Below are 16,097 nucleotides of genomic sequence, written 5' to 3'. Positions count from 1 at the left end.
CCTGCCCTCTGTGTCCCTGCTCATTCCTGGGGAGCAGCTCCCACCTCTCCTGCTGGTGGCTTCCCACAAGGTCCCAAAAAGTCCAAGGAACAGCAGGGAAAGGTGGAAATGTGTTGGAACTCGATGATTTTTGTGATGGTGTTCACAGGGGTTCTTGGATCAGGGAAGAGAGGAGGATCTGACTCCATGTTTCAGAAGGCTTGATTTATTATTTTATTATATATATTACATTAAAACTATACTAAAAGAATAGAAGGAAAGGTTTCATCAGAAGGCTAGCTAAGCTAAGAATAGAAAGGAATGATAAAGCTTCTGTCTCAGACAGAGAGTCCGGGCCAGCTGACTGTGATTGGCCATTAATTACAAACTACCAACATGAGCCAATCCCAGATGCACCTGTTGCATTCCACAGCAGCAGATAACCATTGTTTCCATTTTGCTCCTGAGGCCTCTCAGCTTCTCAGGAGGAAAAATCCTAAGGAAAGAATTTTCCATGAAAAGATGTCTGCGACAGATCTTTAGGGTTCCTTCCAACCCAAAACATTCTGTGATTTCTGGGATTCTCTGATTTCATGTCAGGGCCCTCTCCTGCACCCCAGCCCTCAGCAGGGCTCCAGGCCAGCCAGGCAGGAGAGGCTTTCCAGAGCTTATGGCAGAAGATGAGCTAGAGCAGAAATTTTAGGAGAAACGCCAGATCCCTGCAAGTCATCAACGTGAGACAGCCCCAGGTCTCTCAGGACAGATGTTCCCAGATGTGGCCAAGCAGCTGGACTACCTTACAGGCAAAATGATGACTTGGCCAGAGGTTTGGTGCCCAGAAGGGGTGAAGGGGGGTGATTTGGCAGATTGCAGGTGGCAAAGCCCCACAGATCCCCCTGGACAGGCTGAGGATCATCCCACGGATCCAGGCCACCTCTGCTCCTGGGTTTGTGCCTGTTTAAAAATCAATCAAACAGCCCTGGGCTTCTGGAAGGTGCTGTAACACTCTGTGGATGTGGCTGGAGTGTTTTTAAGTCCCCTCTCTGGAGAGAGCTCTGCAAGTGCCACTAGAGCTGACACTTCACCTTTTTCTGGGTCAGGGAGCTTCACTTCAGGCAGCTCCAGCACCCAGGGCATTCCAGCCAGAATCAAAGATCTCGTCTGCAAGGTGATAGAACACAGTCAAAGGCCATGTTCAGGTGGATTTGTCACCCAAACAAAAAGGAAGCTGGAGATTGTTCAGCCTGGAGAGGAGAAGGTTTCATGAGGCACCTTCCTGTACCTAGAGGGGCTTACAAGAACCTGGAGAGAGATTTTGACAAGGAGGGCAGGGTTAGATGGGACATTGGGAAGGAATTCTTCTCTGTGAGGATGCTGAGGCCGTGACAGGGTGCCCAGAGCAGCCGTGGCTGCCTCTGGATCCATGGAAGTGACCAAGGCCAGCTGGGATGGGGCTTGGAGCACCCTGGGACAGTGGAAGGTGTCCCTGCCATGGGAGTGGATGAGCTTTAAACCCTCTCTCACCCAATCCAGCCTGGAATTCTGTAAAATGGAGGGAGAAGAAACCCTGAGCATCCCTTTTGAATGGGTGAAGGGATGGGGAGAAGCAAAATGCAGCCAGCCAAGGAGCTGAGCTGCTCCCTCTGCTCTCTGAGCATCCATCCCAGTCCTGGATGCTCCTGGTGCTGTGGCAGCTCCTGCAGCTGCGTTACCTGCAGGGCACCAGGGCAAATTACCAACCACACAGGCAGCAAATGGCTCTGCCACAGCAAAGTGTTATGGACTGAATCAGAGTGCAGGAAAACCCCATCCCCAGCCAAGGTAACCTCCTTTTCCTAAATGGTTAATCTCCAGCATTAGAGCTGGTGTGTTAAAGGAGGTTTAGGGCAATTTAATAGCTCATAAAACTTTATAGTCCCAGTTGAAATTGGAGTGATAACTCTGCAGTGTAAAGCTATACTTTGCTAAATGTCTCCCTTAGATTTTTTATTTTATTTTATTATTGGAAACTTAACATCTGCTACAGCAAAATAAAACTGAACCATTTGCACTGTTGAGAGACATGAGCATTCTGCTTCTCTTCATTCTGTTTATATGTTTATTGCTTAAAACTTTGGCGTGGATATTATCCTTGATTATTAAGATTTCAATCACTCTGAGGAAGGGAGAGATAAAATAAGCCAAAACAGAGCCATGATCAGTTTCATTTGTGGGCAGAATGGAAACCAACAGGATGCCAAATCGTAGACATTGACATTGTTTGGAGTCTTCTGAAATTTCCATTAATGATTCCTTGGCCAATTTCTGTCTGTAGCAGTGCTCCATAAAGCAACACACGAACCACCATGGAAAGGGAAATGGGGAGGGTTTGGACGGTGCTCATGCTGTAATAATCCCTGTTTTGATGCTTCACTTTCCCTAGATGTCAAATGCTGGTGGCTCCTCCTAAGTGGAGACCTGAAAACTTCATCCCAAAGGTGAAGGGTCATTAGTGCCCTGGGAAGCTCCAGTAAATGCCAAAATCTGTGGCAAAGCTGCTTTTCCTGAGTCCCAGCATTGTGGAATTCTCTACAATGCCCAAAATATTATTTTTTATTCCCACAAATACCTATTTGCTAGTCTTCCCCAATTCCTTCCAGCATAAATCTCAGCTCACACTTCCAAGCCACGTATTTAAGGGGGGAAAAGTCTGTTTCTAAAAAGAGCCATGCGAGAAATGAACTGAGGACTTACAGAGCCAGAACAGCCATGACTCACGTGGAAAATGAAATTAAAATATTGGTGAACTCCAGCTGGGAGGGGGTCAGCAAGCCCAGCACAGGCTTCAGTCCCTGGGGAGTGTTAAAGGAAGTTTGGGATTTATTCAAAGATCTTTGTGCAGAGACCAGCTTAGTCTGCTCTGCCAGCAGTCTGGTTTAAGCCTGGCTTTAATCTGGTGTCCTGTGACCGTGCTCACAGGGGTTTTCAGATGAGAGAAGAGATGAGGATCTGACTCCATGTTTCAGAAGGCTGATTTATTATTTTACTATATATATTACATTAAAACTATACTAAAAGAATAGAAGAAAAGGTTTCATCAGAAAAGGTTTCATCAGAAGGCTAGCTAAGAATAGAATAAGAAAGAGTGATTACAAAGGTTTGTGGTTTGGGCTCTGTGTCCAAGCCAGCTGACTGTGATTGGCCATTAATTAGAAACAACCACATGAGACCAATCCCGGATGCACCTGTTGCATTCCACAGCAGCAGATAACCATTGTTTACATTTTGTTCCTGAGGCCTCTCAGCTTCTCAGGAGAAAAATCCTAGCAAAAGCATTTTTCATAAAAGGTGTCTGCAACAGTGTCCCTTGCTCAGCACAAGTCCCAGTGCTGCATTACCTGGAGCCCCTGGGACCCCCTGAAGTGCAGAGCAGTGAGATTTCCCCTCTGCCAGCAGTGCCCCAGAGAATGCCCTCAGTGATTCTGTGTGTTTATTTCCACTTGGAACAGAACAAAGCCCTTCTGGCACAGCCCTGACGAGGGCAGGGTGTCGAGTACAGGCTTGAAAGGCCTCGTTCCTCCCTGCCAAGGCCCAGCTCTGGTATGTCCCCAGACTGGCCAGAGAGGCCAAGACGTGTGGGAGGACATGTGGCGTCACAGACATCTTTTATGAAAAATCCTTTCCTTAGGACTTTTCCTCCTGAGAAGCTGAGAGGCCTCAGGAGCAAAATGTAAACATTGATTATCTGCTGCTGTGGAATGCAACAGGTGCATCTGGGATTGACCCATGTTGGATGTTTATTATTAATGGCCAATCACAGTCAGCTGGCTCGGACTCGCTGTCCAAGCCACAAGCCTTTCCTATCATTCCTTCTTTTTCTTTTCTTAGCTAGCCTTCTGATGAAATCCTTTATTCTATTCTTTTAGTATAGTTTTAATGTAATATATATAATAAAATAATAAATCAAGCCTTCTGAAACATGGAGTCAGATCCTCATCTCTTCCCTCATCCTACAACCCCTGTGAACACCATCACAATGTAGGAGTAGGCAACACACTGCTCCTGAAAATCCTCTCCCTCAACTCTCCCCTGCCATGCTTTCCACACAGAGATCCCCCCATTCCTTCCAATTCCACCCCAATTTTCCCTTTTCCTGCCTGCTTTGCACTGCTATTTTCCCGTGATTCAGCAAATTCCAGGGCAGCAGCTGAAGGGTTAAAGAGCCTCTCCTCGTTAAGTTGCCCCCAGGGATCCTTTCCCCAGCCTCAGTCTTGGCCTTTGCTGAAAGATTTCCTCCTTCCCCGAGATGTCATTTAGGCCATTAGGGGGATCTTTTGCAGGGAATAATGCCTCCCCCTTACACGTGGTCCCCCTTAATTAGTAATTAGGATAATGCAATATTGAAAAAGCAAGGCACAAATTTAATTAGTTGTGTTTTATTAGAGTAACTAAGGAGAAGGCCCCCGGACTCCACGGAGGGAGAGGGATCAATACTGAACATCTATTTTCACTAGAAAACAATTGCAGCTGATGGGCTGTCTGTGGGGGAAGCCACCCTCAGCCTCCATCCCTGCCTGCCCAAGGGAAGGGGCAGCACAGGGCCTGGAAAATAAATGATCAATACCTCCAGAGAGGGGCTGGGTACTCTCAGTGAATGTTCTGGAGCAGATTTAATAGGAGCTGACACATAGCTGTGGGGAGATGGCCTCCATTCCTCAATTAGCTCATTATCTTTTAAGCTCTTCTGGCTCAAATGGTGGCAGAAGAGCTTGGGGTTTGCATTTTTATCTATTTTGGGGATTTGGTGAGTCTGTTTTGCAAGGAAGCCTCTTCTCACTGCCACCCTCTGGTTCCTGTCCGCCCTCAGTGACCCAGCATAGCCGTGTGTGCTCACCAAGAAAACCACCATGTCCCTTTCATGGGGTCCTTGCCCCCTCTCAGGGGGGGCTTGGCATCCTCTGAGATGAAACAACACTTGTGTTTGCTCTGCAAACCCTTCTGCTGGAGATCTTGTGAGATGCTTCCTCCTTGGCAGGGCTCACACAACCCTGCCTTTATTTACACGCTTTCATCTCAGCACAAAACCTCCCAGCTGGGCACACGTACACACCTGTGCCAGTGCCAGGGACTCAGTGAGTGCCACCTCTTTGCATGGCTCAATAAAGCCACCAGGCAGCTCCCAATCTTGCCTTTTCCTACCTCTGCTCCATAATTGTTCTCCAGCCTTCCTGCATCTCGTGGAGTACGGAGAGCAGGGCCCTGCTAGGCCAGGAACTCTGCAGGGTGAAATAAAGGGACTCCATGCAGGCACTTGTAGCTCAGACAGGAAGATAAAAGCTGGAAGAAATGAATTATTCTTATCTGGTTGTTTGAGAGACAAATAAAAGAGTTGCTGGACGTTGCAGAGAGCAGGAATGGCCACCATGCCAAGGGTCTCAGGCCAGCACCATGGATATGAGGACAGCAAAATTAGGCCCATGTAGGCTTGATTAGAGATCAGGCTTCAAAATACAACCCACCACCAATGGTAAAGATAAAATATGAACTCACAGAGATTTCTGTGAGTTTTCTTGAGATTTCTGTGAGATTTCTTGAGGCAGGAGAGGGATGGTGTGACACAAAGGGAGCCGGGTGTGACCCACCCTCCCCACGGAGGCCTCTCTCGATATTTAATGCTCTCCAGCACGATTTGGTACACGGAGATCAGTCAGACTCTGATAAGATCATAGCAGGAGGACAGGAGGAAATTGCAGTCTTGCCCAATGCTTGATCTTGTGCTGCTGAACCTGCTGTATGGGAGACGTGATGGTCCAGCCTTAATGGCATCGTATTAAGCTGAGACAATGCAGCCCCGTGACCTTGTGATGCTTGATAGCCATATGTGCTATTTTAATGAAAAATCGGGGCTTAACTAAATGGCTGAGGGCTGTTAGCAGGGTCTCACTCCGAGCTGAGCCTGCTCTGAGCCGGGGGGAGGGAAAGGGAAGGGAATTGGGATGTAATAGCCATAATCATCCCTCAGTCAATGACCTCCTGCTCCTCTGATCGTGGCCCATGGTGCTGCTGGAGAGGCAAACCCAACAGGGCTCTGACCCACCTGAGTCTATGTGCTCAAATTTGGGTTTGGGCCTCAGTTTCCCTCAGAAGGAGCCAAAAATCAACCACTACCACATCACTGGGTTGTGCTGGGGTCAAAACACAACCTGATTCAGAGCTATTCCCCCTTGCTCCAGCCTTCTCCATACCAATACCCACCTCTAGGAGCAGGAACTGGGGCGGACACCCCTTCCAGGCACACGCACTGGTTTCCTCCCCCAACAAATTGAAGCTGTAAATATCGATAGCCTTCTCTTGCAGGGCTTTTTAATGCCCTCCCATACTTAGGAACTATTAAGCGCACCCATCATTACTAACCTGCGAAGTAAATGCGTCCTAATGGGCAGGCGAGCTACGCTGGCCCCAACAAATCATTGCTAATGAATAGTACCTGGCACATCCATCACCCTTAAACGCCAGAGCAAATCCATCTGCGTTAGCCGCTGAAAAGAGCCAGGCGGATCTCGCCCTCCCTTTCTTCCCAAGGTAGGGGAGGCTTTGGCAACACGTGAGCGTGGCTGTTTCCAATCTTTTTCCCCATTCCTGCAGTCAGCATCCCCATCCAAGGCGCATTTCTCAATCGCCGGGCTGCTCCCGCACACAATGCCCAGAGCGCTCTGGCAGCCGCATGAAAGGCTTTAAATAGAAACCAGCGTTTCTCCCTCGCGCTGCACACAATGCTTGCCTGACCCTTCGCCGACCTCACCCTCAAATCTGGGGTTCACAGCCCCAGCCTTGAACCCGGCTCTGTTTTTTCATGTTTGGCCTCTCTATTTCCTGAGGTCAGGCAGCCCACCGCTCCATTAGCATGAAGCAACTCAGGGCTCATTTGCCAAAACTGACATCCTGGGAAAGTCCTGATGAATTTATGAATCAGAGGCTACGGATGCCAGTAAAAGAATTAAGGACTTATTTATTTATATACGTATTTGTTATTATTATTATTATTATTATTTGCAGGAAATCGGCCGGGATGCTGCTGTTTGCTTTTTCTGCAAAGCACCGCCAGCCTTGAACGCTGTGTCAGCAGCAGTTTTCTTTCAGAGAGGAAAAAACACATTTTTTTTCTTAGGATCTGTTAGGGGTTGGGCTTTTGGGGGGTTGTTTTTATTATTATTGTTATTATTTTTGGTTTTTAAAGGAAAGGCCTGAGGAAGAAAGTTGCTGGAGCAGGAAGCTGAGGGAGCCATCCCGGCGGGGCGAGGCGCTCTCACCTTGCGGAGCGCGGGGATTGCGACACCCCGAGCAGCGGAGAGGTAAAATTTATATCCCATAAATCACATGTCAAGTGCCTGCGAGGAGAGGTCATTAAACAGATGTATGAGGCAAGAGGCAAAGTCCATCCATTTCAGAAGACGCTCCCAGTGTCAGCAGCTCTCCAGAAGTCTCGAGAGGCAGAGGGATCCAACCGGCACGGCAGCAGCTTCCCTGATGCTCTCTTATTTATTTCCTCCTCTATTTATTTGGAAAATTGCACATTTGATGGCATTTTCTTTACTGGAAGAAGTTCCCGAGCTTTGCTGTCCCCTGTCACAGCTGCCCAGTGCGGGGGCTGTGGGAGGGGAGGGTGGCACATCAAACAGCTAGGGAGGGATGGAGTGATGGATGGAGGCTGCCCTGTGATTAATAATCAAACCAAGAGCTTTTACTGGGCGTCATGTGGAAAATGTGGCTTTGGAAACATTTGTCTTCATCCCACAAACAACAAGTGGTGTTTCTTTCCCTTTCTTTGTTTCTCTCCCCCCTCTTCCCTCCCCCTTTCCTCCCTTCCTCTCCCTCTTTTTGCTTTTCTTGCCCAGAATCGCTGATTAAAATCTTTTCCATGCTTTACCTGCTCCAAGTGGCTCCTGTTCTGGTTTGATTTATGCTTTGCTTATCTCAGGCTTCAGTGGAAAAATAATGACCAGATAATAAAGAGCACTAAGTAGCTTTTCAAGTGACATGGCATCCGCTGTGGGACTGGGCTCTGCAGGAGCGGGGAGGGAAACGCTGGGATGGCCTCGGGCCAAAGCAGAGGGAGGAAAACAGAGGATAACAGGAGGAAAACCCAACCCCGGGCCAGGGCTTCCTTCATGGGTGAAAGCTTGGGACACCCTCCAGTGGATGCCTCATCCCTGACCTGCTGAGAGGCAGGACACTTCACCAATGGGTATTGTGATTTCCCCAGGGCTTTTGGCCAGGATTCCGGGGCTGTTTGTCCTCCCAGGACAGGGATTTTCCCCCAGGCACACTCATCAGGATGTTCCTTCCCACCTCCTTGATTTCTCCTGGACAGACCCTGCCAGTGAGAGAGGAGACCCCCAGCTCCAATCTGGGGTGCCCAAAGCCCTCTCCCTCCTTTAGCTCTGGGTCTTGCTGCTCCCAAAGGATCTGAAACAGCTCCAGACACACCAAGCTTCACCCATAGCAGCAGGGATCAGGCTGGGACCCACAGGCTGTCTGCAGGCTCACAGAGTCTCCCTGCTGCAGCTCTCCCCAGCCCTTCTCCCAGTGTCATCTGCTTAAGGAATTGCCATTAATTGCCGGGTAGGAAGGACCCATTGTTTACTCCAAGCTCGGGGAAAAGGGAACGGTTTTGTTGCCAAGGAACTATTTTTAATTGTGATGTGCATCCAGCATGGCCAGAGAGGTGGCTGCAGTGTGGGAATAGCAGGAAAAGTGGGATGGAAGGCTTTAAGGATAAGAGCTGGTCATCACCCCATGGAAAACCTCGAGGGCTCTGCCCAGCAGCCAGTGACACGCGGGAGCGTTCCCTCAGCCTGGGAAGCAGCAGCAGCCTGTCCCTTCCAGTCCACATCCCCAACAAATCATCCCCAAAATGTGCTGCTCAGCTCAATTGGAAGAGAAAGAAAAGACACAAACCAGCCCGGGCCTCGCAGTGTGAAATTATTGCCGAGCGGGGATCGCGCGGGTCCCTCCCGGCTTTAAATAATCCCAAAAAATAAAAGCTCTGCATTGCCTGCACGGAGCCAGGGCTGCCTGTGGGTGCGTCTGAGGAGGGAAAGGAGGGATGTGCCCATTTTTTGCCCCCTGTCCCTGGCTGGCAGCCAGCCCCTGACACCTCTGGCGGGGCCGGGCTCTATAAATACGTGTGCATGACAGATCTGGCAGCGCGTGTTCCTGTAAGTGATGTCATCTTTGGGGAGTTACTTAGCAACCATGGAAAATGTTTTGGAGGCTCTAATTTTTCAGTATGGCAAAGCCATATATTTATGCAGCTCGGCTAATCAGCTGGCTGGCGAGGCAGCCCCGATGAGCTCATTTTCTTCATCATTATTTTATGTGAATTGGGCTTTTAGCACTAAAGAGGCCACAAAGATTTAATTCAAAAATGTGATTGCTTTATGTTTCCAGGGTATCATTAACATGGCATCTACGCAAATAACCATGGTAACAAACTGGTAATTAGTACATATATGGCACTTATTATTAATACAGAAACAGGACAAGTTCCAAATCAGCACAGATTACAGTACATTATTACCATAGTAATTACCTGCAGTAACACACACAAATTGAACTAAATGGCCAATTGAACTAGAGTGAATGGCTTTTTATTCCAGTCCCTAAATAATGTGCATTCTTGGCTGAGTAGTTCAAGGTAAATAAAACTGTTTTTAATTTATTGCCAAGAGTTTTTTCTCCCCCTTTGGTGGGAAGGGCTGGGAATGGCAGGAGTCAAGAACTATTCATTTTTTTGCTGTGCTTACAGTATAATTATTGTACAGGCTAAGCCATTCCTGATTCCCAGAGAAAGACAAAGAGGGGTAAAAGTTATAAGTTTATTTTATTAGTGAGTTTATTTCTCTAATTTCAGCCATGAAGTAATGTTCAGTGTATCTACAAGAGTAAATGCCAAATAAAGTAGGGTCCAAATCCTGTCTCTCAATCCCTGGGTTTGGCTTTTTTTATGGGGAAGGAAGGAATATCTGCATTTGGAGTAAGTTAGAAAACTGAACTTTTTGGAGATGATCACATTTATTAAACTAATGAAAAAAGAGGGGTTTGGCCTAACCCTTCCCCTATGGGTTTGAGGTATATGAAAGTACTGAACCCACAAACCCTGAGTCAAACCTAAGCAGCCAAATGCACTGGCTGGAGCCAGCAGTGCTGGGGTGAAGCCAACGCCCAAAAATAGAGGAAAACTCCAAATGTCTTCTTATTCTTTCAATTTTACTACATTTTATTAGTGCTACCCCAGACCAGGGAGGGATGGAAACCTTTTCTTTCTGAGATCCTGGAGATGCTGAACACCCTGGGCTCGGAGCAGCAGTGGCAGCAGACTCCCAGCCCTTTAAAGATTAAATTCACCCCTCCATCCTAAGCTTTTTTTTTCCCATTCTAAATGGAAATAACATTCAGAGAGACACTTTGAGCAGGAATCTCTGTCTGGTTTTTGTGTCTGCAGTTTGCAGACCTGGGAGCAGGAGCACACATTGCACTCACTCCTGTTCTGGGGCACCCCATCCTGCAGGTGCATGGTTCAAGACCTCTTTTATTTCTTCTTCTTTTTTTTTTTTTTTTTTAAACCCAGCTTTACCTCCTGAAATTATTCTCCTGGGTTGTCTGGATGATGATGGTTTTACCAGTCACCCCTTTCTTGGGAGGGCTTTCTTCCAGCTGATTTTTTTCCCTGTCCAAAGCTACACCGAGCAAGTTCTCAGCACGCAGAAGTTCCTTGTTCCCCCTCAGAGGAGGTGCCTCCCCTCTTCCCAAGAGCACAATGAAAATCCCAGCCATTCACAGGGGTTTTTTTTTTCACTCTTTCCTCCAGACAAGCATTAATATTTCCACTTGCTGTCAGGAATTCAGACAGCACCATTCCTGGAGCAGCTCTGGGTTGGTGTCCATGCTTTGGGATGGAGACAGGCAGTCTGTGAGGGCTTCAGCAGCTGGCACAGCCCTGGATCTGCAGCAGGGAAAAGAGAAGGACCTTCCCCACCAGCAAACCCCCTTTTCTGTGCTCTCCACCCATGTGCTTCTCCTGGAGAATTACAGTTCCTTTATCAGGTCCATCTCTCATTTTATTTTACCTTCCTCAATTCATAAGAAAATTATTATTTTAGCAGGCAGGCATTTAATTAAGTTTCACTGTGTTTGCTTTGGCTCTCACAGCATGGAAAATCTCCTGTTAACAGCCATCCTTTGAGCGTGGGCTTCTGATCCAGCCAAACTGCCTGGATGCAATTCCTTCTCCCTGCAGTTCCCCTTCTCCTTCCAAACCCTCCCAGCCCCACTGGGGTGCTCCCAGCACAAAAAAAAAACCTCAGCAAGCAGCAGGAGCTCAGCTCAGCACTGCTTGGCATCGTGGCTGCTGCCCACTCCTCCCCTGCACCCCTGCCTGACTCACAAACTTCCCACTCCAAATTAACACCCATTAGGGCTTATTTCCATCACGCTCCTCCCACGCAGCCACAGCTCTGCCCGGGTTCAAAAACAGCCATGGAGCTGTGTTTGCAGGCTGGGTTTAGCCCAGGTTTGTTTCCTAGAGGGATGTTGCCCTCCAGAGAGCTGAAAGCATCGTTGTTTTTGGGGTGGGAGCAAAGCAGCTGCCCCTGAGGAGCTGCTCACTCCTGGGCTGGGTTGTTTCATCCAGCAAATCCACAGAACTTCAGCCCTAAGGAGTAAAAGGTTCTTTTTTCCTCTGCAGCTCATCTTTGTGAGGTAATTAAGAGCTGCTGTTGATGTTTTGGTTTAATTTAGAAAAAAAATACAAAACAAATTGGATTTGGGATCCTCAGCTCCCTGCCCTGCTCTGCTGCCAGCCCTGAGGATCTGGGACCCAGATCATGCTCTGCCTCTCCCACCTGTGATGCAACATCTCCCAAAAAAAACCCTTTGGGGGTCCTTAAAAACCTCCAAAAAGCCAGAGCAGGGCTTGATTTTCCCTCTCCCCTCTGTGCCCTCCTCTCATTGCTGTTTTGTTTTGCTGTTGCTGCTGTTGCCATGCCATCTCCTTTTGTTGCTATGGATTAATAGTGTTTTTTTACTTATTTTTATGTATGTCCTGGGAACATGATTGCTTAATTTGCCCTGCAGGTTTGTGGGCCTGACAGGCATTTCCACATCGTCACCTTATCTTAATCCAGTTCTGGGCTGCTTGCAGGATAAATACCTGCAGAAATTCCTGTTCCTGAGGAGGTCTGGGACAGGGATTTGTCCCAGCAAGTGGCCAGGGTGGGAGTGGTGGGGACACACTGTTCCTACAGCCTCTGCTGGGCACTTCCTCATGGAAGTGACTCCTTCTCCTTCTCCTTCTCCTTCTCCTTCTCCTTCTCCTTCTCCTTCTCCTTCTTCTCATTATTATTTTTATTGTTATTTTATTGTTATTTTATTGTTATTTTTTAGTTGTTTTGTTTTGTTTTGTTTTATTTTATGTTATTTTTTTTTTTATTTCATTTTTGCCTCACCACAGCCCTAATGAATAAGGACACAGGGATCAGCCTCTTCCCCTCCATCCTCCTGGACCATGTCCCAAGCAGTGCTCAGACAAATTTACCCCCAGACCAATGAGCCTTGAAAGTCCCTGCCTTGCACACATCAAAGGGGAGCTGGTGACATCATGGAGATCACAGAAAACATCACCTCTGCCTGTCTGGGGTGGGGGAAAGCAGCTCCTTGCACAGCTGGTGGGGCTCTAAATGACACAAGGGCTGAGGAACATTCCAACCATAACATCCTGCAGCCTCCAGCCACCAGACAAGGCAGCTTTTATGAGGGCAGGAATGGATCTTTAATAAACTGGAGGTTTTTAGCTTGTCAGAGGCTGCTGGGGAGGGGATCCACCACAGGATGGGTCATTTTGGCCAGGCTGTTGTGCTGGCTGTTCCTTGGCCACCCAGGTTCCCTGATGGTGCTGCTGGGAGGATCCTCCTCTCCTGGGCACCCTTCCAAGGGTGTGATTCAGCTCCATGGGCATCTCACACCATCTTCCCTCTGCTCCCATGGAAATCCATCCTTGTCCTGTGAGGAGAGGGCTTGGAAGCACCTCTGAGCCCCTGGAAGTGTCCAAGCCAGGCTGGATGGGGCTTGGAGCAACCTGGTCCAGCAGAAGTGTCCCTGTCCTTGAGATAGGGGTAGGAGAAGACTTTTAAGGTCCTTTCCACCCCAAATTTCATTATTCCATGGTGAGTGAGGCTAAAAATCCTCATGGATTTCAGCCTCATTAGGCTGGATGGGGCTTGGAGCAACCTGGTCCAGCAGAAGTGTCTCTATCCATGAGAGAGGGGTGGAAGAAGACCTTTAAGGTCCTTTCCACCCCAAATTCTGTGATTCCATGGTGAGTGAGGCTAAAAATCCTCACGGATTTCAGCCTTACCAGGCTGGATGGGACTCATCCTCATCCAGGCTGGATGGAGCTTGGAGCAACCTGGTCCAGCAGAAGGTGTCCCTGTCCATGAGAGAGGGGTGGGAGAAAACTTTTAAGGTCTTTTCCACCCCAAATTCCATGATTCCATGGGGAATGAGGCTAAAACCCTCATGGCACAGGAGCAAATCCGTTCTTCACCTTAATTAACCCTGCCCTCATCAGTCCCTGAGTTTGCACAAACTGGGCTTTGGAGATGGAGGAGTTCCATGCTAATAAATGTTTTCAGTAGTTCCAAAACCATCTTCCTCACTGCTGTGTGTGTTTATACGTTGAATTCTGCAGGGTTTGGGGCTTTACTGTTTGTTTTTTTTTAAGGTTTTCTTTCACCCTGTTTTAAAGCAGCACCTGAGGGAAGGTGATGCTGAGAGGCTGCTCCACCACAACGTAACAAATCTCTCCCTTTATTTATCCTTACTCAGAGCCTGCCAGCCGCCTCTGAAGGGCTGTTTGCTGCCATCAATCCTGGAGGAGCCCGTGGGGGCCAGGAGAGCAGTGACACCTGAGATTTGTCCTATTGATTACCCCGGGATGGGAGGAATCCAACACCAGGAGCAGACAAACGCCCGTGAGGGGAACAGGGCAATTGTCAGCTTTGCTTTGCAGCTTATTGGGTTTGGAAGATTTCATTTTTCTTTTCCTACCTGGAGGCTGAGAGAGAGAGGTAAAACTTTCCTAAATTCCTGCTTGTTTCTCTGTTTGAAGTTCCCTAGTTAACACCAGACCAGAGAGAAAAAACCCCCTCAAAATCCCCCCAGCCACGAGTGAGATCTCACATTATTGCCTCTGACAGCTCTCATTCCTCAGGCACTTTCTTTTTCCTTCCTCAGAGGAGGAGGGAGAAAAAATATCAAAGGTTTCCAAACCTGAGCACCTTCTGAGAGTGCAGAATGCAGCCCCGTGTCGGGAGGGATGCTCTGAGCTGGGAAGGATGGATGCAATCCTTGGGAACAGTTACATGTGTTTGCCATCGCTCTTGCCTTGGGCCCTTGGAAAATGTTTGTAGCTCTCAATTAATCTCATTAGTTTGGAAATAGATGGAGGGGCGGGAAATCAAAATAATTTCATGGGGAATTCTCTTGAATGGCTTTTTAAAAACATTGATAATTGAGAGAGGTGGTGGTGGTGGAAAACATTTTAATGGCGCTGAAATCAGCGGAGGGGGTGCAGTAAGGAATGTTCAGGAAAAGCCTCGTGTGAGGGGCCTTGGGGACAGGTTTAGGACCCTCAGCCAGGTCCCTGGGCTTTGATAAGCCCTGGGAGAGCCCTGCTGGCCATCATTGAGTCAGTTTTTCATTTCTTTTGCTGCTCTTCCGAGTTTGCAGGCTGGGAGGGGTCGGTGATTCCTGCAGTTTGCTCTGGCTCGCTCAGTGACTGTCCCCAGGGTGTACAATATTTACAATTACTCTCCAATACCTATCACCTATGTTAGACAGTGAGCTTCTACTCCAAACCAATCCAAAAGTGCCACCATCACAGCAGAAGATGGAGAACAAGAAGAAGAAGAAGGACAAAGGCTGGACATGCCAAGTTCCCTCCATCTTTCCCCCTGAACCCCCATTCTAAAAACCCCAAAAACCTATTTTTCACCCTGTGATAAATTCACTATCATTCTACTTAAACTTTCGTGGCTCAGAATTCTTCATATAAGGTTGGTAATTGTGTTTTCCAAGGGCTCAGTCACAGTCACAGGGGTCTGGGGCTCTGTGCCAAGGTCTCTGAGCCCCCTGACAGGGTGCTGAGGAATTTCCTGGGCTCCAACAGGAGGGCTCCATGTGGGTCAGACCCATGGCTGGCTCCCACAGTGCCATGGAGCTGTTCAATGGAACAGGATCCGCCCTTCTCCACGCCCAGCCCTTGGCACAGGGCAGCCTTGGCTCCCATCCTAGAGGAGAAGAGCAATGCCCTGGGGCAGTGTGAGCACAGCCAGTGTGTGTCCTGCCCCCAAATATCCCCCAGAGCACGAGGAGAGCTCAGCTGGGAGGGGGAATGGGCAGCATGACCCAATTTATGTGGGTTTCTGTCAATAAGGCTGGCACTGCTCCCTCTGAGCTTTGTGAAATGATGGGCCTGGAGCAGCTCCCAGAGAAGGGAATTTCTCAGTGCAGCATCCCCTGGGAGGAGGGAGCTGCACCTCCCTCGTGTGGTTGCTCCCCTGCTCATCTCCATGGGGTGTAAGAGAGAGGAGAAATCCCAAATTTCAGCCTTGGAGCTGCTGGTTTGGACCACCCAGCCTTAATTCCTTGTAGAAGCCTTTATCACCTTCTAGAAGCCTTTATTCAAGGAAGAAACACAAATCCTCTGGTACCCTGGGCTCCTCCTGTGCTGGAAGGAGAGGGAGGCATGGAAAGGGAGAAGGAAGAGGAACAATTTTGTCAAACAAACAGAAAATAAAACAAAACAAAACAAAACAAAACAAAAACACAAAAAAAACCCCTAAAACATAAACAAACAAAAAACCTCCCACTCAGTCTCCATGGGGTGGAATAGAGAGGAGAAATCCCAAATTTCAGCCTTGGAGCTGCTGGTTTGGGCCACCCAGCCTTAATTCCTTCTAGAAGCCTTTATCACCCAGGGAGGAAACCCAAATCCTCTGGCACCCTGGGCTGGAAGGAGAGGGAGGCATGGAAATGGAGAGAGCAGAGGAAAAGCTTTGTATAAAAAAAAAAAAAAATCA

General features: G+C 48.3%; 1 long non-coding RNA gene across 1 annotated transcript; it reads left to right on the top strand.

Annotated features, from left to right (window-relative positions):
- Positions 1 to 6,496: 6,496 nt before the first annotated feature.
- On the top strand, positions 6,497 to 7,884 carry LOC132082390 (uncharacterized). The gene is made up of 2 exons (XR_009419795.1): positions 6,497 to 6,540; positions 7,196 to 7,884. It is a non-coding gene; the product is annotated as an uncharacterized LOC132082390 (long non-coding RNA).
- Positions 7,885 to 16,097: the final 8,213 nt, after the last annotated feature.

The sequence above is a fragment of the Ammospiza nelsoni genome, chromosome 20 (assembly GCF_027579445.1).
Source record: "Ammospiza nelsoni isolate bAmmNel1 chromosome 20, bAmmNel1.pri, whole genome shotgun sequence".
In the NCBI taxonomy this organism is placed as follows: Eukaryota; Metazoa; Chordata; class Aves; order Passeriformes; family Passerellidae; genus Ammospiza; species Ammospiza nelsoni.
Note: the sequence above shows the minus strand (reverse complement) of the source record. Positions and strands in the feature narration are given on the sequence as shown.